Genomic DNA, 25,454 nt, shown 5'->3' on the forward strand with positions numbered 1-25,454 from the left:
TATTTATTCTCATTTCTGTATGTTTGTCACACTTCACTGTAAACTTTTTAAAAATTCAAAGCAAATTTTAGGCTGTTTTCAAGCAAATGCAAACTAAGAGTAAGCAGAGGTAGCAATCATATTCTGATATTCTGATATCATAATATCAGAAAAGGCAATTCACAGCCTGAAATACTGCATTAATCAAAGAATGGTTTTCTGTATTGACAACAGATTAATCCACCATAAAGGTAATCCGTTGCAAAACCCTATGCCTCAAACAAACTACCATCCACTGATACTAAGCAAAATATTTGTAAGAGAAAATAGTTATCAAAAGCGTATTGGTAGATGCATGTTGAGCATAAACCAGCTGAGGAATAATCCAGATGTAGATACATAATAATTCACACCAGCCGAGGCATAGCCTACAACAGCGTGAATGCCAATTGCTCACTAAGGCCAATTGCACATGTGCTACCTCCTTTGGCAGAAAACCTGTAGAGTAATATGGCTCTGTTCCTGGTAAATCAACCAGCTACTTGATGGCAGATCCCATACATGGACCCTCCTAAAGGGAAGTGATGATGTGTTCTTTTTTTTTTTTTTTTTTTTTTTTTTTAATTTTTTATTATACTTTAAGTTCTAGGGTACATGTGCATAACGTTTATATCATGTATAACTCCCCAATGCAATCCCTCCCTCCTCCCCCCTCCCCATGATAGGCCCCAGTGTGTGATGTTCCCCTTCCCGAGTCCAAGTGATCTCATTGTTCAGTTCCCACCTATGAGTGAGAACATGCGGTGTTTGGTTTTCTCTTCTTGTGATAGTTTGCTAAGAATGATGGTTTCCAGCTGCATCCATGTCCCTACAAAGGACGCGAATATACACCATGGAATACTATGCAGTGATGATGTGTTCTTATTGTTCACAGTACACTTGGAATGAGACGGCATGGCAGACACGCTGCAGCATTGGTTAGGCCAAAGTGGAAGAAGAAGGTTTCCAAGCTCCTTGCTGCCTCAAATCCTCCCCAAGGCCATCACTGACCTTGGTCCATGTGTGCCCACTCTATAAATTTTGTTGCTTTGAGACCTTCATTGTCCACTCATGACCCAAGTTAATTAGCAGGAACACTGGCCCTAACGAGAATCTCCAATCTTAGAATTGGCCCACCCATTTCCTAGTGTAAGATGCTTGATGGGCTCCCACCACGTTCCCATCCTATGTATAGGAAAACTGTGCAGAATCAAAGAATGTCAGAGCCTACGTTTTTATGGGCATTTGGCCTAATTTTCTTGTGCTGTCTGGGAAAGGAAATCTGGAAGGTTCCACTTACGCAAACTTACAACTTTGTTTATTTTCCTTTCAAGTCTCCTTCTGAGGCCAAGACGTTGGTGAGATGAATAGTCCATTTATTGCCCCGGGTCAGGCCATCACAGTCGGTCATTGCACAATGTGTTTTTTATGTGTGAACTTGGATGCTAAATGAAGAACACTAAAGTGGGCGGGTGGATAGGGGAAATGACACAAACAGCCATTGGGAATGAATGGCCTTGTTTAAAGACTGATTTAAAAGATGACGGGGTCATAGTAGACCCTACCCTGAATTTCAGTGGGCAACAGCTGTAGGAAAATAAACAATTCTAGAATAAAATATATGGAAGATAGTACCCAGGATGCAGTAAATAAAGTTGCCATAATTTAATCTGTTAGAGTTCACTTGTGATCTCTACAGCCAAAGGAGAATTTGTAAATACAGTGAAAAGTCACAGGAGATGATAAATGATGTTGCCAAGTGAAATGTAACCATTGTTATAACAAACGTATACTGAGACCACCTGCCCAGCTGCCACTCTAAGAGAACAAAAAATAAATGCCCATGCCCTAAGTGGGGCAGGGGCAGAATCTATTATTAATCACTCACACATAAATATGAAAACGTCTAGTAAATCCATTTCATTGAGCTTAGTCTGATAAAGAAGAATTGGGGAATGTTTCAGGGCCCACTGAGGAAACGATGAAGTTCAGGCTGGGGTCAGGGTAGATGGGAAAGGCAGACTACTAAAAATGGAAAATAAAAATTTTTCAGGGACTGGGGACAGAGCTGTCTTCCCTCCAAGCCAGGAGTAAGGAGCCTGCCAGGATTTGGATCCCATTTCCTTCTCCTCCATCTTCCTCTGCAATTGATGAACCCCATCTTATTTTTAACTAGAAGCCAGTCAAGCAGGAGACAATTTTTTCTTGTCTTAGTAGCCCAGTAGCTGTTGTTCCTCCTTAACAATCGCTCATCTGTGCCTTGCGGAACTGTGACTCCTGGAGCTTGCCCTGTTTCTTTGAATTGCTAGTAAACTGCAAACCAAATCTATGATTCACCCTTACCAAAAGTTTTGCAGAATCTCATTTTCATTAGTGTACTTTGTGGACTCATCTCACGTCTGGCCCCATTTCATGTCCTTACCCTTTCCTTTCCTCCCTTTTCCTTACCCCGCACCCCAAAACTGATGTCTATTTTATGTCATGTTATCTTACGTATTCTATATAGATTTCCAAAACCACCTTAAATGTTTTGAATCAAAGTTCTAATATACATACATGGAACCAGAGTGATTTTTAATAATTGTGGTATACAAAACACTATGTGCCTTTTCAGGTTGGTTTTGTAGGGAAGGACATTTTTTAATAAGATCAACAAATAAAGGAATAAATTGGAACTTGGAAGCAGACTTCCAAATTTCTTGCCTTAACTGGTGGCTCACACACTCCTCTGCAGGTAATGAAAATATTGTAGATCTGTGGTCAAGTAAGCTCCTCCATTTCAGAAGTTCAGAAGGAAGAAAAATATCAGGGAATTAATACAAATTCTACTAAAACATTTAGAGTACTCTATTTCAGAGGCGCTCTATGATTGCTAATATTTAAAGCTATATATTGTGAAGTTCTAAATCGTAAGATAAATTACAACATTTCCCTAACCTGCTTATCACATTTTCAGGACATGTGACATTTCAGAGGAGCATAGATTTGGTTCTTTTAATTTGTTTGATTGTTTCATGATAAAAGAAATACAAGTTTGTGTTAATAAATGCATGATAAAATAAAAGACAAAAGTCTTCATTCTCTTGCCCTCTCCTCATCTTAATCCCCAGAGGTTACGATTGTTAGCATCTTGGTATCTATCCTTCTAGATCTCTTCTATGTATAGATACACACAAATGCATGAGCATTGATGTAATGTATGTTACAAAAAAAAGCTTTGTATTTCAAAAGGATCCAATGGATACAGCACAGTTTATTTACCCATTCAGTTATTTGTTTAACGTTTTCAACGTTTTCTCCCATTTGAGCTGAAGGGGAAAACAGAGAGTGTCATGTTAGCCCCTTATTAATGCCCATCATTTTGTATGCTCCTTCCTACATTCCATATTGCATCCTAGCACATCAGTGGATCATTCACTTACTCTCTCATCTGCAGCAGGAACATAATGAGAACAAAGATGGTCATACTCTAATGGTCACATCCCAGTGGCTTCATGTTCCCTGGACAGGACCGCACTTACCAACACGTATCCCAGTGCCCGTGATTATTACAGTACTGTGTGATATTTGCATTACATCTGTAAATTCCCAGAATGGCCACCAGAGGGAATCAACCATCCAGCGCATTCAGAGCTATTGAGTCTAGAGCCAGTGACACCTGCTTAGCTCTCAGCTTGAATGTGTGTCTGCTTACATTGGCTAGTATTTTTTTAAATTAGATTATATTTTTTAAATGGCCATTACTGAACTCCTCTCAATTAGTATGTGGAACAATGCAGGCAAAGTGCTTCAGATAGCCCCTAGCTAAATAAACACAATAAGTTATTATTGTTATTGTCATTCATAAGCCATTTTAAAAAGAGAGAGACAACCATTCCTTGCTGTGCTATTATCCCTAACAAATATTTCCTGGCAAAGGCTCATCTATTTAGTAACAGTCCAATGCATAGTTACCACGCCGCTCCCCAAAGTGCTTCTGCCTTGGTTGCTTGATTAACTTCAGGATAAATGAGTGGCTCTAGACAAGAAGGCTTTTACCATTTTTCATTCTTATTTTCTGTTAAATATATGTTGCATTGTATACCTCTCTCCCCCTCCGCATACAATAAAATGCATTTCATGAAATAAACACATGATATAGACTTTTTCATCAGAGAATAGAGGGAGATATTCTGGGAAAATGCAATTTTTAGTTACCACCATCACAAAGATAGACTTTTGGACAATATTAAGCTTGTTGTCACCCACAAACATTATTCAAGCATGTCCATGCCAATGATGAATGGATAATTTCTCTAATCAGTGTTCACAAATACCGCTATGGGAGGATTCCACCAAATTTACCTCAATTTCCATTATTTCAATATGTATTTACACATACTCTGATATTTATTGACCAATGTTGCATAAAAATCCAAAGGCAAATGAGTGAAGTGTGGTAAGCCTCGAGACCACACGGTGGCGCTGTTTCATCATACTTGAGAAAGGCTTTAGCAATTTACAGGAGACCATGGGCCCTGAAAACAGAAGACCACGAATCCATGAATTGCCTTCCCTGTGTCACTCCAATTTGAAGGACAGAATCCAGTAAAGTTTAACATTTAGCATTCATTCGTATCATCTAAACAACAAAACAGCACCAAAATGCAAATGTAAGGAATGTGAGGAAATCACTGCTTTTCTGAAAAGCGGGTTGTTAGAGAAATGATCCATAAATGCTTCATGCTGTTTATTGCTACCGCTTTTAATAGCAATATCGTAAGCTCGCCCTAGATGTGCAAGGCGTTTTCACTTTCATCCTTATATTTTGTTCTCCACATGATCCAGTGAAGCATGCAAGGGGGCTTTGATCTCTATTTTACAGCTAAGGAAACTGAAACCCTTCCTGGCACCCAAAGATGGCAAAATCTTCTGCAGCACAAAAGAGGTTTTTGTGTCCTAACATCTTTCTGACGCTTGTGAGAAAGTGTAAATTCCAATAGCCACTTTACCCAAGCCACCTTGGGGCTCTGGTTTTTTAGTTCATCCCACACCACACCCAGGCAGATATGGTTGAATTGTAAGGTTTCCATTCTTTCCCATTGACCAGAGCAGGCTGGCACCCAAAGTGCTAATCAGGAAGAAGGCCCATCTTCCACCGTCATCACAGAATCCCCAAGGAGCCTGTCTTCCATCCCAGACACGTAAAATGATTTATTATCTGTACCCTTCAGCTGTGGAGCTGAAATTTGCATCCTGTACCTAGTCCCCCATGATAGGGAAGAGGCAGAAAAAAAAACACCCTCCACTCATTTCTTATTCATAGAGCAGCCAATGTAAAATATGATTACATACATGATGGATTGGATCCGACAGATAGTTTAAAAGGCAAGCCGGGGAACATTAACTAGGGAATGGATTTTTCAATGATTTTCAATGTCTCTTGTAGTCAACAGTGAAGGGAAGGTGGGGGATGAGACAAATGCAAAGACACACACATAACTTTCAGTATCAAACTTTAAAATATATTTCACTCTCAAAGGCTCATTGCATGTCTGTCCTATGCCAGATATTTTGCTGTGTGCTTTATATACGTGATTTTTTTTTTTTCTTTTTGAGACAGGTTCTTGCTCTGTCGCCCAGGCTACAGTGCAGTGGCACGGTTTTGGTTCACTGCAGCCTCAACCTCCCAGGCTCAAGCAATCCTCCCATGTCAGTCTCCCTAGTAGCTGGGACTACCAGCTAATTGTGGTGGGGGTGTTTGTTTTGTTTTGTTTTGTTTGTAGAGACAGGGTCTCACCATGTTGCCCAGGCTAGTCTTGAGCTCCTGGACTCAAATGATACCCCCCCACCTTGGCCTCCCAAACTGCTGGGATTACAGGAGTGAGCCACCGCATGCAGTCTCTTTTAATTATCCTTGTTCTACAGATAAGATTAAAAACAAAAGAGGTTCCAAGAAGTAAATGTACCTCAAGTTCACCCACCTGGTAAGTACTGAGCAGGACTTGAATCCAGACCTTGTCTTGCTCACCCAAACTGCTCTCCTCGACTGTGAGCCATCCTGCTTGCTTCCAGGACCCTGGCGCTATGGTGGCCAGGACCTACCTGTATGGATACAAACTGCTATCAGCTGCTGGCCACTCTAAATAGATGGCACCTGAGACCAGACACAAACTCCCGAGAAGCAAGTGAAGCTGAAGCCTGAGGCCCTTCTTCCTCACAGGCCTCTGTGAGTTCTGGGAGGAGTCATCGAGTTTTCCAGGCGAAGAGAGGAAGCTGGGTTGCAATCAGAAAGCATTTCTAATCGGCCATTTTTGGTAAATTGCCTAAAGAGATCTTCAGGAGAAAAAGGATCTAAACTTCCAAGTCTCCAATAATTTTTTGTGATATCATTTTTCATGCTAAAGAAATGTTCACTTTCCTGCCTAATTTTGTGTTTGTAATTGTATATTCTTTTTAAAAGAAATCATATGAGCTTTGGGCTTCACAAAATCAGGATCTCACCTGCCTGTGCCTTTTTCCAGTGGTTAAACATGTTGCCTCTCATCCCCTAAAAGGCTAAACAATTTATTATGATCTTGAAGCCATCATTGCTGGGCATAGTCCTGAAATATAGTTTTCCTGCAAAAGGAGAGGGAGGGGAGGAAGAAGGACAGACATGCACAAGATTATATATAGAGATAGTAATTCATTTCATGTTAAGGTAGGAAAGTCACCACCATTACGAGCACCTCTTTAAAACAAAAAATAAAAAATAAAAAAGGCACCCTTCCACATAGACTGGATCTCCTCTTATGAAGGTTCTAACTTCCTAAGGATGGTTTCAATGGACCATCCAGTAATAAGATAAAAGGTTCACACTGCCATGGACACAACATGGCTAAAGACAGGACCTAGACTTTGCTCTTGGGATTTTGTGGCATATTGTTAACACAAGTCACCTGATTATGTTAGCCAGCAATGATCATCACGTATTCCTTCGCTTTCATCCTGCTCCTCCAGTTAGAGGGTTTGGAAAAGTCCTTAAACAATTCAGCTACTTGTTATGGCAGGTTTCCACAGCCTCTCGTCTCCTTTGTCACACAGAAGTTCCCCCAAATCATCTTGGCTGCTTACATCTACAAAGCTATCAATGGGATACGAGTCCTCGGGGAGAACGCCAGAGCCCTCTGAGGGTGGGGAGCTCAGCATCACATCAGCTTTCTGGACCCACACTATCTGGGTTCACCAGTTATACGGATCAGACTGGCAAGCCCCCGGATGGGAAACCCTGTTTTATGCTCCTCCATAGACATCACCTTTGCTTTTAGGTAGGAATGATCACCCGAGGATTAGGGTTCAGGCCCACGTCATTCTAGGGCCTCAGGGTCAGAGCAAGTAAGGTGATAAAGTAAAAGGGGTGAAATAATCTTCTAACAAATATTCACACTGGAGATTTCTATTTTTTCCATTTCTTCTAATGAAACATGTATGCATGCTTTATGGTTCTAAAGCACAGGTTGCTGTTTAAGCCATTCACACAGATAGTAAAGCAAAGAGAAGGAGAAAGGTTTTTAAATGTGGGGCCTGGGGAAAGGGGTTAGTGGAACTTCATCTGCTGTGTGTTCAGACAGAGCAGATATAAAGTGTGTGTTTATCCTATGAAGCCTACACATCTTAAGGAAACCCAGCTGTGGCAGACCCAAAAGCCTTCTGTAAATGTACTCTTCACAATATCAGACCCTCCAGGCTCATTGTTCTGTGTTGTCCTGGATTGATATGGCCTAAAATCAAAACTGCTTTCATAGCTTGGAATTAATTTAATAGCTCTAGTCTAGAATTTAACTTTTTGGTCATTCATTTTGATTAATTGCTAAAAGAAATTCTGGCGCCTATACCCCAAATACAATTTTATTTTGTGGAAACAGAAAACTTATTTTACAAAAAAGTAAATCTCTATCATAAATTCACCATCCAGGCTCGAGTGGTTTGACGTTTGGGTGCTGTACCTTGGAGACAGTTAAACATATAATTGAGGCCCACATGTAGATGTAGAGGTACTTTTAAAAATTTCCTCCTGAAGATGACGTTTAACTCCACAGAGTAGCTTTCTTTGTCTTAATTCTCTGGGTTTCCTTTTTTTTTTTTTTTTTCTTTTTTTTTTTTGAGACGGAGTCTCGCTCTGCCGCCCGGGCTGGAGTGCAGTGGCCGGATCTCAGCTCACTGCAAGCTCCGCCTCCTGGGTTTAGGCCATTTTCCTGCCTCAGCCTCCAGAGTAGCTGGGACTACAGGCGCCCGCCACCTCGCCCGGCTAGTTTTTTGTATTTTTTAATAGAGACGGGGTTTCACCGTGTTAGCCAGGATGGTCTCGATCTCCTGACCTCGTGATCCGCCCGTCTCGGCCTCCCAAAGTGCTGGGATTACAGGCTTGAGCCACCGCGCCCGGCCTGGGTTTCCATTTTTAAAAGAAGAAGCTATCCTCAAAGGCTTTATAGGGTTACTAATTACACAATGTCACCTAGCGACAGAACAAAGCCATTATGACAGTCTCTAGCTGTGTGAAATTTAAGTAGGCTTACCAAAGCTCTTAAGATGACAAACACATGCATTTGTAGGACGGTTTCTGTCCCACTGAGGTTAACTAAATGGTCTGGGGATGGGCAAGGAGAAAGAAGGGGGCACTTGCAAAGTAGCTGGCTCCACCTTGGAGGAAAAAAATCCTGGGGTTGTTTTTGAGGTCCGGCTGAAAACCAAAAGCAACAACAAAGTATCTATACATTTTTTCAGCGCATCATGTCTATTTTTCACGTAACAACTCCCTTCGGGGCATTCGGAAAACGCTCCTCGTCGGATATTTCTACCCAGAGGATGCTCTTTCTGTTTAAAATAGAAGTAGATATGAATTCTCTCTGCAAAGAGAAGGTCCTGTATCCTGGCGGGAGACGCAAAGTGCCACTGGGTGCTGGAACGTGGAGGTTAGGGCTTGCAGGAAGAAGGATGGGGCTTGGAAGGAAAAAGGCGCGGCTCGGAGGAGAAACAGGCTGCTCACAATCCGTGAAGCCAGAAGTTACCCGGCTCCTGGAACCACGTCCACATCCCCCGCCAGTTCCCTCCTGGATTTCATTCTTAAAAAGTGGTTTGTATTTGTGCCTTTCTTCCGTGTGCTACAAAGAGAAGTGACCGCTAGAGGGCAATATGGTGCAAAATAAGAATTTGATCGCACATGAGAAGCGCTGAAATAATAAGCATATAGATAGGATGAAACAGAGGTATTGTGAAGAAGTGTGGTGAGTAGGCTTTCCAAAATCCCTGTTCTCCATATCCATACACCCCCTCAAATATGCACACTTAACTAGATGGCAAAAAGTATCTGCACTGCAGAAGCTAACCCATCATTTTTTTCTCTCTTAATTTCTGAGAGTTGGAAGTTTTAGGGAATATTGAACTCCTCGACATCAGGACAGGGTATTTTCTGGAAGCTTTCACCATTCATAAGCCCAGAGTATAAGATCAAAGTGGTGGTTCTCAACCGGGATGCGGAGTGGGGGGACTTTGCCTCCCAAGGAACATTTGGCCTTGTCTGGAGAGATTTGTGTTTGTCACAGCTGGGGGGACGGGGTAGACATAGATACTAGCACCTAGTAGGTAGAGGCCAGGGATATCACTCAACATCCTACAATGCATAGGACAGCCTCCAATAACAAAGAATCATCCACCCCAGATGTTCATAGTGCCAAGGTTGTGGAACCCTGGTTAAACGTGAGTGCACAGCTTGTAGATGCATTTCCATCAAGTGAAGGTGTGGTTCAGTCCTCAGCGCTTCAGCTCTTCTCAGTGTTATTATTATTCAATTATTTTGTCCAGAGACAGTACAGGGTGGTGATCACCAATTCTAGACCCAGCCTGCCTGAGGCTGAATCCTGCTCTGCCCCTCCCTAGACAGCTGATCTTGAGTGAGTTATTTAACCTCCTTGAGCCTCAGTTGTCCCACCTCTAAAATGGGTGTGATAACAGTACCCATCATGGTACAGGTGAAATTAATTAATATTGAAAAAGTACTTGGAACAGTGCCTGGCACATAGTAGTACTAAATAAGATATAAATAAATGAAAACGATGGTGAGGAGATTAATACTATTTCCCCCGACACCGAAAAATCCAACCTAAATGCACCAGAGTAACAACTGATGGGATGGCTGAGGCTAAACTTACAGTGCCAGGATTCCAAGGTCATTCATCAACAGGTAGGGGGCTTGAGGAGACAGCTTCCTTTGCACCTGAGAACATCCATAGTGCAGGAGCTCCACATCTGGCCCAGTCCGCAAATTTTACTAAGAAGGCAACTCCAGCACAGAGTCAGTCGTGCACAGTAGGGAAGCAGGACCAGGACCTGCCGGTCAACACCACAGCTCACTCCTTTTGGCCTACTATTTAGTTGCTTCAATCAATAACCACAGTACCCGATCTAACACTGTTACTAACCTTTTCTGTGAATTGCAATCCACTTCCCCATATCCTGCAATGGCGTTGTGTGGCTTATCATTTGCCCTCTGAGAAGATTTGATACCTCAAGTGACACTCAATTCAAAGTACTAAGAAAATATTTGCTGGGTTTTTCATTCTTCTACCAGCAGACTGGACTTCACCTTGAGTAGAATACCACTAATACCACTGAAGGAAAAATTTAAAGGAAATAACATCACACCGTGAACACTACACAACTAGGTTATTACAGATTTTTTCTCAAAAAATCTGCTGCCTTTCAAGGATCACTCCTCAGATACTCACTACATCAGCATCTTGTAGTGACCCAGATGTGTTTCTTATACTGTGTTGTAACTACAAGTTTATTCTTCTTCTCATTCTATGAATTTTTGTTTTGTTTTGTTTTGAGATGGAGTCTCACTCTTGTCACCCAGGCTGGAGTGCAATGACACGATCTCAGCTCACTGCAAACCTCCACCTCCTGGGTTCAAGCGATTCTCCTGCCTCAGCCTCCTGAGTAGCTGGGATTACAGGTGCCCACCACCACGCCCGGCTAATTTTTTTGTATTTTTAGTAGAAAGTGTATCAATAGTTTGATCCTATTGCTGAGCGGTATTCCATGGTATGAATAGATCACTACTATTCAACCATTCACCTTGCGAAAAACATCCGGGTTGTTTCAGGTTTAGGCTATTACAAATAAAGCTGCTGTAGACATTTTTCTACAGAATTTTGTGTGAACACAACTTTTCACCTGTCTGCAAAAAAATGCCCAGTACAATTGCTGGGTCTTAAGCTGGTTATATGTTTAGGCTTTTTCCCCTTTTATTTTTAGTTGACAAGTAATACTTATACATATTTATAAGTATAGAGTGATATTTCAATCCATAATTACAATGTGTAATGATAAATCAGGGTAAGGATATCCATCAGTTCAAATGTTTACCATTTGTTTGTGCTGGGAACATTCAGAATCCTGTTCTTTCTTGACATATACGAGAAGTTACTGTTAACTAATATTCACTCTAAAGTGCCAGAGAACACTAGAACTTATTCCTTCTATTTATCTCTAATTTTGTATCTCTTAACCAACCTCTCCTTATTTTCTTCTCCTCCTTACCCTTCCCACTCAGAGTCTAACTACCACAATTCTACTCTACTTCTGTGAGCTACTTCTTTGAGCTTTCACGTGAGTGACAACATGCACTATTCATCTTTCTGTGGCTGACTGATTTCACTTAATGTATCCAGGTTCATCCATGTCTAGGCTTGCCATTATGCTCTTTTTTTTCCCCACTGTTTTATTTTTTGAGTGGTTTTGCTAGGGATGACAACAAGCATCTTTAACATATCATGATTTACTTACCATTTAAATTGGGTTATTTCTAGTAAATCATACATTTCCATTTACTCAATTTTTGTGCTACTGTCATGTATATTTAATTTCTGTCATGAAGTAAAAAATATAATGGTATCATCTTTGCCTTAAATGATGTCTTCTAAAGATTTTCAGAGAAGAAAAATGTATAGTGATTAATATCCACATATGTACCATTTCCATTGCATTTCGGTATCTCTTGTATATCTGAGTTACCATCTGGCATCATTTCTCATCAGCTGATAGAACTTCATGTCCATCTTGAAGTATAAATCTGTTACCAACAAATTATATTAGATTTTTTTGATCTGAAAAATGTATTTTTGGCCTCCATTTTTAAAAGATAATTTCATTAAATATAGAATTCTTGATTTTTCTTCTTGAGCACTTTGAATTACCATTCCAGTGTCTGATAGTTTCCACTATTTATGTTGAGAAGTCAGATGTTTATATAGCATATCATTTTTTCTCTTATTTTCAAGATTTTCTCTTTATCTTTGATTTTACCATTTTGACTATAATGTGCCTTGCTTTGGTTTTCTTTGGGCTTAACCCAGTTGGATTTGTTGAGCTTAGCAGATCTCTAAGTTAGTAGCTCTTATCAAACTTGAGAAATTTTTGGCCAACATTTCTTCAATATTTTTTCTGTCATGTTCTTTTTTTCATTACACCTAATACTAAAATTATGCATGTGTTGAACTACTTAATGTTACACAGGTCTGTGACGCTGGTTATTTTTCAATCTTTTTGGTTCCTGTTCTTTTGATTAACTATTCTCTCTTATCTTCAAATTCACTGAATTTTCTGTTCAAATGTTCTGTTTTCATCTCAAAACTGTTGAGTACATTTAAATAATTTTCATTTCATTTACTATACTTTTCAGCTCTAGAATTCCCATGGGGGCTAGAGTGTTTCTATTTCTCTGCTGAGATTCCATATCTCTTCACTCATGGATACCATGTTTTCTTTTAATTTATTGAATATATTTTTCTTAAGCCTTTGAATGTGTAATAGTGGTTTTGCAGTCTTTGGCTGCTAAATCCAACATCTGGACCTACTTGAATTGGTTTCTATTAACATTTTTTTTTCCGGGTGTTGGTCATACTTTCTCATTTTAGTTTGCATCTCTGAAACCTTTTGCACATTGTAAATGATATGTTGAAGTTACTGTAGAACCTGTTTTGTTCTTCTGATTGCTAATGTGCTGTTCTAGGAGACAATTAATGTGCCTGAATTTCCTGTCATGTGCAGGAGCTAATATCTCTGCTTAGGAGCCTAAACAAAGGCCTCAAAAGATCCATTACACATCTTAGAATTTTATGATTTTTAGAGATTCAAAATTCAGAAATTAAAAAATTTTAATTTTTCTTATTATTTTTTCTTAGGATGTTTTTCTTATTATGCATTTGGGGTTTTGTCACTTTTAAGTCTTACAAATCCAACTCAGCTATGGTACTGGATGCTAATATCTCACTGTGTTTTAAATTCAAATCCATATTTCAGATATCTAATAAAAATTTTCATATTTCAAAAATTATGAAAAAAGCTAAGTAGAAGATGTTACATTGAAAAATCAGGATGTTAAAATATACTATAATGTTTGGAATTAAATTCTACTTCATTGATAGTATAATTTTACTTCTCTAGATGAAATAATTTAAACTAAGATACCAGGATAATATTTTAATGAATTTAAAGTAAAATCTCTTAAAGAATCAGGACTACTGTAATAAAGTGAAACATTTGTTGTTTAAAAATACATCATATCAGAGAGCATAGGGTTAATACTCAGTTCTCACAACACACCATGCCTCTTCTAAAACATAATAATTCACATGTAACTCCAACAATTTATCTCTTACTTCTTGGGCAGATTTTCGACTATATGTAGAATAAACTATTTTTGTCCAGGCCCTTTAAATTTAAACAACAGTTTAAAAGATTTTAAAATGAATGATAATAGACTAAAAAAATCTTACTAAATTGAAATCTCAATACTCACTGGGTGGAACACTGATATACATGACTCAAAACAGCATCAACTATTTTGGGGATGGCAGTTTCCACATTCCTACTTATATTTTGAATGTAATAAAACTTACAGCAATTTTAATTCTGCATATACTGTTTATTAGTGTTTAAAATAGTCTAAAGTTGTACTGGATAGCAGAGAGCAGCTTAGGATGTAACATTTTCTTCTCATAATTCACAAAGTTTTCAGAGAATATGTTCTGACAGAGACTGAATGTAGTGAAAACATATCTTTCCATAGTTAATTTCATCTGAAGAAGCTCTGACAAACACATGAATTGAAACTGAGTGTGTCAAGTAGAACACTTAGACAATGGGCATCCAGGGTGTCAGAACAGGTAGGAAAAGCACCTTGACAGAGTCTTGAGAAATGGGAATCGTCACCAAAATATGGTACAATAGGTGATTTGACCATAGTGGAAGTTCTTACAAAATCCTGACAAACTAGCACTTACACATTGGATGTTGCTTAGAATTTCAAGCATATGGGATGCTCAGTCACCACAGCGGTTTCCATGCCAGTTCACCGCAGTAGAACAGAGAGAGCATCAGGTACATTTCTAAGGTGTCTGACTCCAAACCCTGGCTCCTAAACAGCAGACCTAAAACTTTTAAATAATTTAAACATTTGCCTCTAATAATAGGCCAAAAATCCACTTTTAAAAAAGATTATACTGACAACTACTAGAATAACCAAAATAATTTTTTAAACGAGCCATTTAAGGAAAGCAAAGCTTTTAGACATCAATGGAAACTAGAGTTCTCATATCAGCTAGCAAAAATTTTCATGAAAACACGTTATATATAATAGCAGCTTTCGTGTACTTTTTCTACCTGTCACAAAAGGCTAGTCATTGGCCACCAGTAAGATCTACAAATCATTTCTTAAATCAGAGTGGGGCTTGTGGTGTAGAGCAGGGGTTGGCAAACCATGGCTGTGGAATGTGGATAAATAACTTAACCTTCTCTAAATTTAAATTTCATAACTTGTACGATGAGGCTGCCACCACCCACAAAAAAAGTTTAGTGGGAATACATCAGATAATGTGCATAACGTGATTCAACTCAACAAGTACAGTATTTCCTTTTCTCTACAGAATATATGTATATGTATATATTTACTAAAAGGCAAGAGATTTCACGTTTGAAATTCTAGCTATTTAAACATCTCAATCAGCGTGATTAAAGTATCAACTTATAACACAAGGGTCTCTAAAATATTATGAAGTCATAAGTAGTATACAATTATATATTGTTTTGACGAGTATATTTCCTGTTCCTCTATAACCCCTTCTACTTCTTAAAAATTGCTTTCTAGAAAACAAACCACTCCATGGTTGAAAAAGAAGCACAGTACTGTAATAAGACCTCCTAGTTGAGTCCCACTGTAAAAAAAAAAATAAGAGTATACAATCAAAATTCGTGGAAAATATAGTGAGTTTTCACAAAATTACCTCAGAATTTAAAATCATAGTTTAAATCATATTTAAAACATAATAGTACTAAACCATACCCATGTAGTTGATGTTTAAATCCTGAATGTACAATTCTAAAACGTGTACATATAAATTAATCTCAATTTTATAATTTATTATAGCTAAAATACTTTCTAAATAAAATACATAGGGTGTGAACATAAAATACTTTTCTCTTTGTTTTTTTGAGACGGGGTCTTGCTCTATTGCCCAGACTGGAGTGCAGTGGCGAAATCTCGGCTGACTGCAACCTCCACCTCCTGGATTCCAACAATTCTCCTGTCTCAGGTTCCTGAGTAGCTGGGATTACAGGTGCGTGCCACCATGCCCAGCTAATTTTTTTACTTTTAGTAGAGACGAGGTTTCACCATGTTGGCCAAGCTGGTCTCAAACTCCTGACCTCATGATCCACCCACCTTGGCCTCCCAAAGTGCTGGGATTAGAGGTGTGAGCCACCGCGCACCACCACATAAAATAATTTTTTAAGAAACAGACTAGCACTTTAGAGTCTAGATCACATCCTTTGAATACTCTGAATAAAGGCAAATTTTTATCTTTTGAAATTGGATTTAAGGGATTGAGAGATGAAGATTCTAACAGTTTCATGGAGCATTAACTTATAACTGTCTAAACTGCAAATATTCTTTACTTGAGTCCCAGAGAAGCAATAATGCAGAATACAAAAATCAGATGAAAGATAAAAACCATTTCTTTTGATGTTTTTTTGTTTGTTTGTTTGAGAAGGAGTCTCGCTGTGTCACCCAGGCTGGAGTGCAGTGGTGTGATCTCGGCGCACTGCAACCTCCGCCTCCACGGTTCAAGCCGATTATTTTGCCTCTGCCTCCCGAGTAGCTGGGATTACAGGCGCCTGCCACAACGTCTGGCTAATTTTTTTGTATTTTTAGTAGAGACGGGGTTTCATCATGTTAGCCAGGATGGTCTCGGCCTCCCAGGGATTACAGGTGTGAGCCACTGTGCCTGGCCCAAAAACAGAACTTTTTTAAAAAAAAAAGAGAACATTTTTAAACCTGCCCAAACAATCTCAAAGCAATTCTTTTCCTTCAAAATAACGAGCTTATATTTTTCTATATGGCATATGGAAAAGTACATAAAATTTCTAGCTTATAGAACTGTGTAAAGGGAACATCCATGTAGTCACCATATAATTAATTGAAATAGAGAAATGATTATACTGAGTCTTCACTTGCCAGCCTCCAAGATAAGAATCAGCTACTGACCTGATTTTTGAGATTATCAACATAACTCTTTCTATATACATCTCAAACTATGATTTACTTTAATCTGTTTTTAAACAATATACAAATGGAAGAATGCAGTATTTTTTTAAATTTTGTACCTGGATTCATTCATTCAAAATTATATTTGTAAGATTCAAGCATGTTGTGTGTAGTTGTGTAGTTCATTCATTCTCATTATTGTATACTGTTCCATCATATTAATAAACCAAAATGTATTCATTTCTCTGTTAATGGATATTTGGGTTGTTTCCAGTTTGAAGCTTTTGCAAATGATGCTACTATATTATTGTATGTACTTCCTAGTCCACATGTGCAAGACTTTTTTGGGAATATATACTTTAAATTAGAATTGCTGAGTTACAAAGTATCTATACCTTTAACGTTACCAGATAATGTACACTGTTCACCAAAATAGTTGTACCAATTTATGTGTCCACCTGTGGTGGATGAAAGCTCCTTTATCAATCTATTAGATGTGAGTTGGTACTTCACTGTGGTTTGAATGTGTATTTTCTTCATGACTAATGATGGTGGTCAACTTTACATATGTTTATTGACCATTTGGTGTTCTTCTGAGAAATATCAGTTCATAAACATTTTGTCCCTTTTTCTATCAGGTTGTCTTTCTTCTTTGTCTTCATCTTCCCACTCTAACATAAACTTCACAGGGACAGGGATTTCTGTTCTGTATTCCAAGCACCCAGAACAGTGCTCCCGGTCACAACAGGCTTTCAATAAATATTTATCAAGTTAATGAATGGAATTTCTGGATAGTAGGTGGGGTATATACTTTGTAAATATCTTCACTCACTTGGAGGTTTTTTTTTTTTATCCTATAGTTCTTTTGAGGAACTGAAGTTCTTTTCATCCAATTTATCAGTTTTTCTTCATGGCTGGATTTTTGTATCTTGTTTAAGAAATCACTTCTTATTCCAAGTGACTTTTTCTATATTATATGCTGAACACTTTTATAAATTTGTCTTTCATATTTGAGTGTTTAATCCAGCTTGGATTTATTATTTATATAGTTCCAATTTCTCTTTGTTCCATATGATCTCCCAATTATTCCAGCACTATTTATTAAAATGCCTGTCCTTACCCACTAATCTGCGATACCCACTCCTCCATATATCGAATGCCTTTAAATGTACATTTCTGCTTCTGGGCTGTACTCTATTTCAGTTATCTATTTGTCTATTCCTGTGCCAATATCATAGTGTCTTTTTACATTAGCTTTATAATATAGCAACAATTGATAGTGCAAATCCTCCTTTTTCAAGAATACCTTGACTGTATTTGGCCCTTTGCATTTCTGCATAACTTTTAAATCAGCTCATCAAAGTCAACAAAAAATATGTTGGAATTTTGATTGGTAGAGCATTGAATCTATAAATCTTTTTAACATCAAGTCTTCAATCAATGAATGTGGAATATCTCTCCACTTGGATTTTCCTAGACATATCTGAGGAATGTTTTAATCATTTCCCCATAGGTATCATATATATCTTTTGTTGGTTTTATTCTGAGGAACGTCACGCTTTTAATGCTATTCTAAATAGCATCCTTTCAAAATTTCATTTTCTATTTGATCCTAAAGTATAAAATTTATAATTTTGAATTTTAATATTAACATTTACATCTAGTAACATTGTAAATTTTCTTATTATTGCAAACATTGTATCCATAAACTTTTAAAATTTTTCTAGATATATGTAATCTACTTTTAAGAACACTTATTTTTTTTTTCAAGTTTTCCAATCCTTATACTTATCACTACTCTTCTTTTTATGTACTGTGCTGGATAGCATCCCTGGTACAACACTGACTTATGTTAATAGTTTTCGTTGATTCTATGCTAGTGTTTTTTATGCTGAAAACTTCCTAAAACAAAAAGTGTGTATATTTACTAATCTCTAAATTGACATAAGCCTATGAAAACTCAACAAATATTTGTTCAAAGAGTAAAGCTATTAATTAACTTTAATTTTAAATGTTTTACACGACAAGAATAACCTTGTAAAGAAATCTGATGATTCAGCTAGGAAAATGTTCCACCGAAAGAAACAGAAAACCTAACAAAAGTGGCTTATACAATATGAATGTTGTTTATTACATCATTCAACAAGAAAATGAAAGGTAAGTATCTGAAAATCCATTGCATTATTTGTAACATTGGTTCAGCAGCAGAAGGATGGTAGGCCAGATAGATCTCCTGTGTTTATGGCCTTTCCCTTATGGTCACAAGATGACTGCTGCAGCTCTGGGCATGACATCCTAGTGTAATCAAAGCAGGAAGAAACAGAGAAGGGGCAGCTAAGTCTGTCCTTTTGTGAGAAAGGCAGATACTTTCCTAGATGTAACCAAAACTGACTTCACCTTAGTTTTCATTGACAAAAACTAGCTGATATGGTTATCTCAGGGAGCAATTAAGTGTGGGAGCAAAACACACGACCATTGAAATTGATTTCAATTTATCACCTGAGACCAGTCTTACTGCTTCTTCATCATGGTACTCTTATCAAGATAGACAGGCTAGCAGATGTAAGTGCCCGCCACATGTGATACACAGTTTTTCCTACTGCTTTCTTAATTTCATCCTTAGAGAACACAATTAGAAATAAGCTGCTGTTACTGCTAACCAAAGATCTCCTCCATGTTTTATTAATTTTACACATGAACTAGGAGCTATTCCATTAAAGCCTTTGTTAGGAAATCTTAATTAGTTTAAAAAAAAAAAAAAAACCCTTACAGGATAAAAGGGATGCCTTTGAGATAGAATTTTAGTGACATCTCCAGTTTCTGGTTACATGATATTGGTTAAGCTTCTGAAAAAATCAAACAAATCCACAAACTTTCCTGATATGAATCTAATCTCGTTAATTTTCCTTTTCATTTAATCAACAAATATCAGCCAATCTGTATAAGCCCACTGAAAGGTCTCTTAATTCACTAGTAGTATTACCTCAGGTATGCTCCATACGTGAAGAACAATCCCATCATTAGTCCATTTAAAATAAAGATTACACCAACATAAAAGCAAGCAGGATCTCCCAATCCTTTGAAAAGATACAGATAATCAGTGTTTAATGAATATACAACTCTAAAGCAATTGGGCATAATTATCTCGGTGCTTTGCAATCATGAGCTCATGAATTTGCTGAAAGCATTTGCTTTCCAGATTGCTGCTGTGTTTAATTCTTTACCCTTATAAGAGTTTGTGTGGTGTGTGTGTTGTGTGTGTGCAGAACATATATGTGTGTATATATATGTGTGTATATCTACACATACACATATGTAAGCTCACCCTTATTGAGGTATTATATAGTTACATTTATACTTTACACTTTTTATAACTGCATTTGTACTTTCCTCTAAAGAATTACTATTACACTCTAATGATTTGTTGGGGATTCACATTTATTAGCTGATGCTGCTAGTGGTTAAGTGTCTTAACTGTCTGTAGAACCACTTAATGAATACAAAAGAAAATCCATTGCATTATTTTTATCTTTTGCTAGGCTCTAGGAAGAGTTAAGGTATGGTTTTGACTTCAGAATATAGCTTTAGTCTATATGAAATGATCCAGTCATTTGATCCATTATTGTGTATAGCTAGAATCTTAGTATATTCCATATAGAAGATCGTGCATGTGTGTGGCAATATGTACTTTACAATCATCCCACATTTTTCTCAGAACAAGTTTATGACATTGGCAGGTATAAAAATACTTTTCTTATGATTGAGAAAACAACATAGAATATTCAACTTGTCAAAGGTTATTTCACTTTAACTGGCTGGAGCCAAGGTCTGAAGGCTGGCCTTCTGATTCCCCCTGTCTCTCTGATCTCTCCTCTGAGTCAGTTCTCTCTTGCTTCAGGACATTTGAATATGCTATTCCCTATTCTTAAAATACCCTCTTACTCCTAATGTCGGGAACCTTATTTTCTTATTTGTAATATCCATCACAGTTGCAACTGCTAACAGCTCCCTTACAGCATAAACTCGATGAGGGTAAGGCTTCACGCCTAGCTGGTTCATCTCTGTGTCCCAAGTGCCAAACACGAACCTACCACTTATAGGGAATGTACCTAACACCATACTTAGGTGATCATTTTCACCACTCAGATAGGGTCACACCTTCCAGCTGACTGAATCATTGCTAAGCCTCTCATTTTATGAGGCATTTTCTCCAATCCTTTACATCGTACAGAAAAAAGTATAATTGCCCCTCACACATCTTCATCAATTCTATTTTTACTGAGGGAATCAGCAAAAAATGTAAGGAAAATAGATTTAGTTTATATCCCAAGAGTTGAATGTTGTTACAAACAAGCCTAAAAAATCATTCATAAAATATAGTAAGTCATGTTGTTAAAAATTCGAAGAAATAAAGAAAAAACAACAGTGTTAGTGTTATGAAAAGAGATACATGTGGCTCTGAACGAGAGTCTCAAGGGACAGCACCGTACTTGAATTGTAAAGGTGCTGAAATGCAAACATCTTAAATGGAAGTGACCACTATGTATCCTGGAAAGCTGTTAGATGATTCCAAAAGTGGTTCTTTGACAAAGAAACCAATGTAGAATATAAATAGGAAGTTTTATTAATACTACTCATGAACTATGAGCATATATAAAAAAGTAATATTTCTAAATCAATCTATTATTGCATATCTATGTAATTTTAAATTTTTAAAATATGTATGCATAATTAAATTTATATTAGCTATTACAAATAGATATTTGACTATTTAATCTACCCTCAAAATTTATATATTGAAACTACTCCAAAACACATCTTTCTGTATCTTTGCATTCTGAAATAGAAGACTAACTTATAGTCAAGATTGCATTACAATGGGATATGCTAATACTCAAATTCCAAACTTTATACTCAAATTTGTAAGTACACAGCCTTCTCAGAAAACTACTTTAAAATGTAAAATACTCATTGAGGTGAGTCAGTTCTAATTTCTTTAAGTGAACAACAGTATTTTACAATAATTCTTAAAAGTGAATCATATTATTAAATGTTTATGAATGTTTATAAATGACAGCATGTTTGGAAGAAACATGCCTTCACAGCTTTGAACTTCATTAAGAGGTTCTACTCTGGTGACATTTCAGCAGGCCTTAGTCTCTAGTCCAAATAAATTCATTATTCCCATGAATGTGCAATACCAGGAGCCTATGACTACCTTTAAAAAGACTAAAAAAAAAGAGATAATGGAGGAAAACACATTCTCTTCATAATGATCTTTCCAAAATACCATTTTGTGATGGTTGCCTTAGACATTATAAACTCTGACAAATTTATTTAGATCATTTCACTTGTGAATCAGTCACTTCAAAATTATACACTATGCTTCTATATAGAAAAATATTACATATGTGGTAACCAATTCTGTAATATAAATAATAGTAACTGTTAAGTCAATATAAAAGTATATAATTAAAATATGGTGATTAATAGAAAAATACAAAGATTTGTAGAAACATTTCAAAATTCATTTTCATTTCATTTAGATCCTTGAATTTATTCCTTCATAAAATATATAAAATATATTATAAAAACTGGAACATAATGGAATAATAGCACCTGTGTGCATTACCATTTTAACCAAGCAGAAGATTTAATTAACCAATTGTTTCCAATCTGCAAGCTATTTTTAACAGTTCAAAGACAAAGGAAAAAGAACAACAAAAAAATTTCTAACAGAATGTTCATGTCTCAGAGGTTTTTTAAAAATAACATTATACATTCTGGAAAACTAATGTGCGATCATTGGGGGAAAAATAAAAAAATAAAGAGTTGAAAAAGGAAAGCAAGCACCTCTAAGAGCTAACCATTTTTAATATTTTGGTGATTGGCCAGGCGCCGTGGCTCATGCCTGTAATCCCACCACTTTGGGAGGCCAACGCGGGCAGATCACAAGGTCAGGAGTTAGAGACCAGCCTGGCCAACTGGTGAAACCCCATCTCTACTAAAAATACAAAAATTAGCTGGGCATGGTGGCAGGCGCCTGTGATGCCAGCTACTCAGGAGGCTGAGGCAGGAGAATCACTTGAAATCGGAAGGCAGAGGCTGCAATGAGCCAAGATCACACCACTGCACTCCAGCCTGGGCGACAAGAGCGAAACTGCAACTCAAAAAAAAAAAAAAAAAAGGTTGGTGATTATCTTTCCAGTCCTCCCCCTAGGCATTTAAAACACGAAATTAGAGTTACTCAATAGTACCTAATGAGATCACATTATCAGTGTTAATGTAATATACATCACTAAACATCATAAACATCTTTCCACGTCTCACAGGTCTACATTTATTATGCAGCTTGATATAGTAGAAGCATAGCTTTGATGTCAGAATTGAACTCAAATTCTGACTCCGCAAGTTATAGTTTCTATGGTCTCAAGTAATCCTTCAACAGCTGTCAATCACTTCATCTCTCAAATGAGTTTAATAATAACTATGCTACAAGAGAAGTGAGATAAGAGCTCACATATACAGTCATTTATGTCCTAAGTATAGTGCTGGCATATAGTATGCAGTGAATGCTTTTACCTTTTTAAAACATTCTGTTCTAAACTTACATTTTTATTTGTAAATAAGAAATTAATCTCCTGTGAAATTAATCTCGCAGGGGGAGCGAGGTGACGGTTGCTGGGAAGCCCGCGCCACCCCTCCCTCCCATTCTTCCCCCTCCCCTCGCGCGCCCCCGTTTTTCCTCTTTCTCCGTTAATAACAGCTAGGTGGGTGGGGGAGGAGGGAAGGTGGCCCCGGCGGAGTCTGGGCGGGTGCCTCCCGCTCAGCCGCCAGCCGCCTTGAGAGTACGAGGACAGCGAGGGTAGCAGCGGCCGCCCGAGAGGAGGCTGTGCCGAGGCTCGGGGCGCTGAGCGCGGCAGCAGAGAGCACCAGCGACCCGTCGTGGCGCGCCAGAACCAAAACCAGCGGCATTCGCACGGCCAACTGAGCCGCCCCTTTCTGCTGGAGCCAGCGAGGGATGCGCGCAGCCCAGACCCCTTCCTCTCTGCGTCTCCTCGTCTCCCCCGCCCGCGTCAAGCCGCCGGCCTCTCCCACCGCCCCGAGAAGGGGGCGCCGGGCGGCGGCCCTGTAACGCGCGGGGGCCTCTCTGGACCGGCCGCGGCGCCTGGGCCCTGCTCTTTAGCTCCCGCGCTCGCTCCTGCCCTCTTGGCTCTACGGGAGCAGCGCGCGGGCCCAGCAGGGCCAGGGAGGACATGAACACCAAGCAAGCGGCCCGCCAGTAGCCAACGGTCGCGCGCGCGTGCGCGCACTCGGGCTCGGATCTACCTTCCAGTAGCAGCGGAGGGGCCAATGGGACCGCAGGCGGCCGGGGCGCTCTGACCGCCACCGCGTGGAGGTTGCCGGCTCAGGTGCCCAATGCGCACCAGCCCAGCGCTGCGGAGGGCGCCGCTGCGGCCCCGGGAGCGCCGCCTAGCCGCTGCCTCGGCGGGGCCGTGGGGAGCGTGGCGTCGGGGCCTGTGCGGCGCAGTCCTCCTTCAGCATCCCGAACAGCAGCAGCGGTCCCTACGGCTGGCAGGACTCGGTGCACAGCAGCCTCGAAGACGGCGGCGGCGGCGGCCGCCGCCGGGAGCCCCCGGGGACCGCGCCCGGTGATTGGCGGCTCACCAGATCACCTCTCGCCGCACATGTTTGGCGTACGGACCCCTCTCCGCGCGCCCGCGCTCGGTCCTCCCGCGGCTGCACGTGGGTCGTGGCCCCCGGCTATTTTGACCCTTCTTCTTTTCTCCGGCGCCTGGGGCTGCTTCCCGGCCCAGCCCCCGCCGGTCTCCGTCCTGGGAAGAAACCCCGGGCACTTAACTCCTGCGGTGCAGCTACCTTGTAGACGCATGGTTTTGTTTTTAAACATCGTGAGCACCCTCACCTAGGCGGCTCCCTGGTAGAGAAAGTCTGTTTTCCAGAGAGATGACTGGAGCAAATGTTGTTTTACAACCAACCGACGAAACAGCCCTTGTGGTTGTGGCTTTTAGTACCAGGAAGTCAGGAGGAGACCCGTTGCTAAGTGTAGTTCTATCTGGGGACTCAGTGGGGAACAGTTTTTAAAGGCCAAAAGTCGAAGGGTCTCAAATGAACGCTGAGTTACCATCTTTGGACCGACCTTTAGTATAAAGCTGTAATCCTTAAATCTGTGTCAGTCCCACTTACTATGTTACTTTAATTGAGGAAAGCGTTAATGAAAAGTTTGTTTTTAAATCCCACTAAACCGCTACTTAAGATCACAGTTAATGTCAGTCCTGCTTAATTTGGAAAGCATTTAAAAAATGGAAAAGTTTCCTAAGGAAGTAAAAATTTTGCAACTCTGCCTACAAGGTACAGTAATTGGCTAGGTTCTTTTGAAGAGCGGTGTTGACTAGAGTTAAGGAAAAGTCAGTTGTGGAAAATGGACATTTTTAATAGCAAAATGATGTGCTTTACTATAGAAACAGGAGGAAGGGTGCGTTGTCCTGGGAAAAGTGAATTCTACTTCTTCAGTTATGTTTTATGCTGATCTACTTTATTGCAAAACGCTAATAGTAAATGAATCAAGACCACATCCCCTCCCCGATTTATGAAAATAAATAGAAGTATAGAAGATAAGCATTCCCATTTCATCGCATTGTGCATCCGATATTAGAAGAATTCGCAGCTGAGCGCAGATGAACAGCGAAAACAGCATCCCCTACATTTTTGTGCCTCTTTTACTCTTATATTTGTAAACGTAGGAACTTTGAGTGGAGACTTAATAAAGTGGAATACGTAGTAATTTATTTGTTCTGATGTTCTGTACTATCAGCATACACACCAGCATAAATTAAAAATAAGAATGTCATGT

The 25,454-nt window shown here is 39.1% G+C and overlaps 1 long non-coding RNA gene and 1 pseudogene across 2 annotated transcripts; one reads left to right on the forward strand and one right to left on the reverse strand.

The window, feature by feature from the left end:
* Nucleotides 1–4,067: 4,067 nt before the first annotated feature.
* Nucleotides 4,068–8,151, reverse strand: LOC117072689. 2 transcript variants are annotated; one of them, XR_004432907.1, is made up of 4 exons: nucleotides 7,986–8,151; nucleotides 6,502–6,618; nucleotides 5,982–6,102; nucleotides 4,068–4,535 (listed from the first exon to the last, which is right to left on the reverse strand). It is a non-coding gene; the product is annotated as an uncharacterized LOC117072689 (long non-coding RNA). The 2 variants fall into 2 exon arrangements; XR_004432906.1 differs by lacking the exon at nucleotides 7,986–8,151 and having other exon boundaries at nucleotides 6,502–6,716.
* Nucleotides 8,152–23,603: 15,452 nt separating this feature from the next.
* Nucleotides 23,604–24,510, forward strand: LOC117072179 (annotated as a pseudogene).
* Nucleotides 24,511–25,454: the final 944 nt, after the last annotated feature.

The sequence above is a fragment of the Trachypithecus francoisi genome, unplaced genomic scaffold (genome assembly GCF_009764315.1).
Source record: "Trachypithecus francoisi isolate TF-2019V2 unplaced genomic scaffold, Tfra_2.0 Lachesis_group4, whole genome shotgun sequence".
Classification (NCBI taxonomy): domain Eukaryota; kingdom Metazoa; phylum Chordata; class Mammalia; order Primates; family Cercopithecidae; genus Trachypithecus; species Trachypithecus francoisi.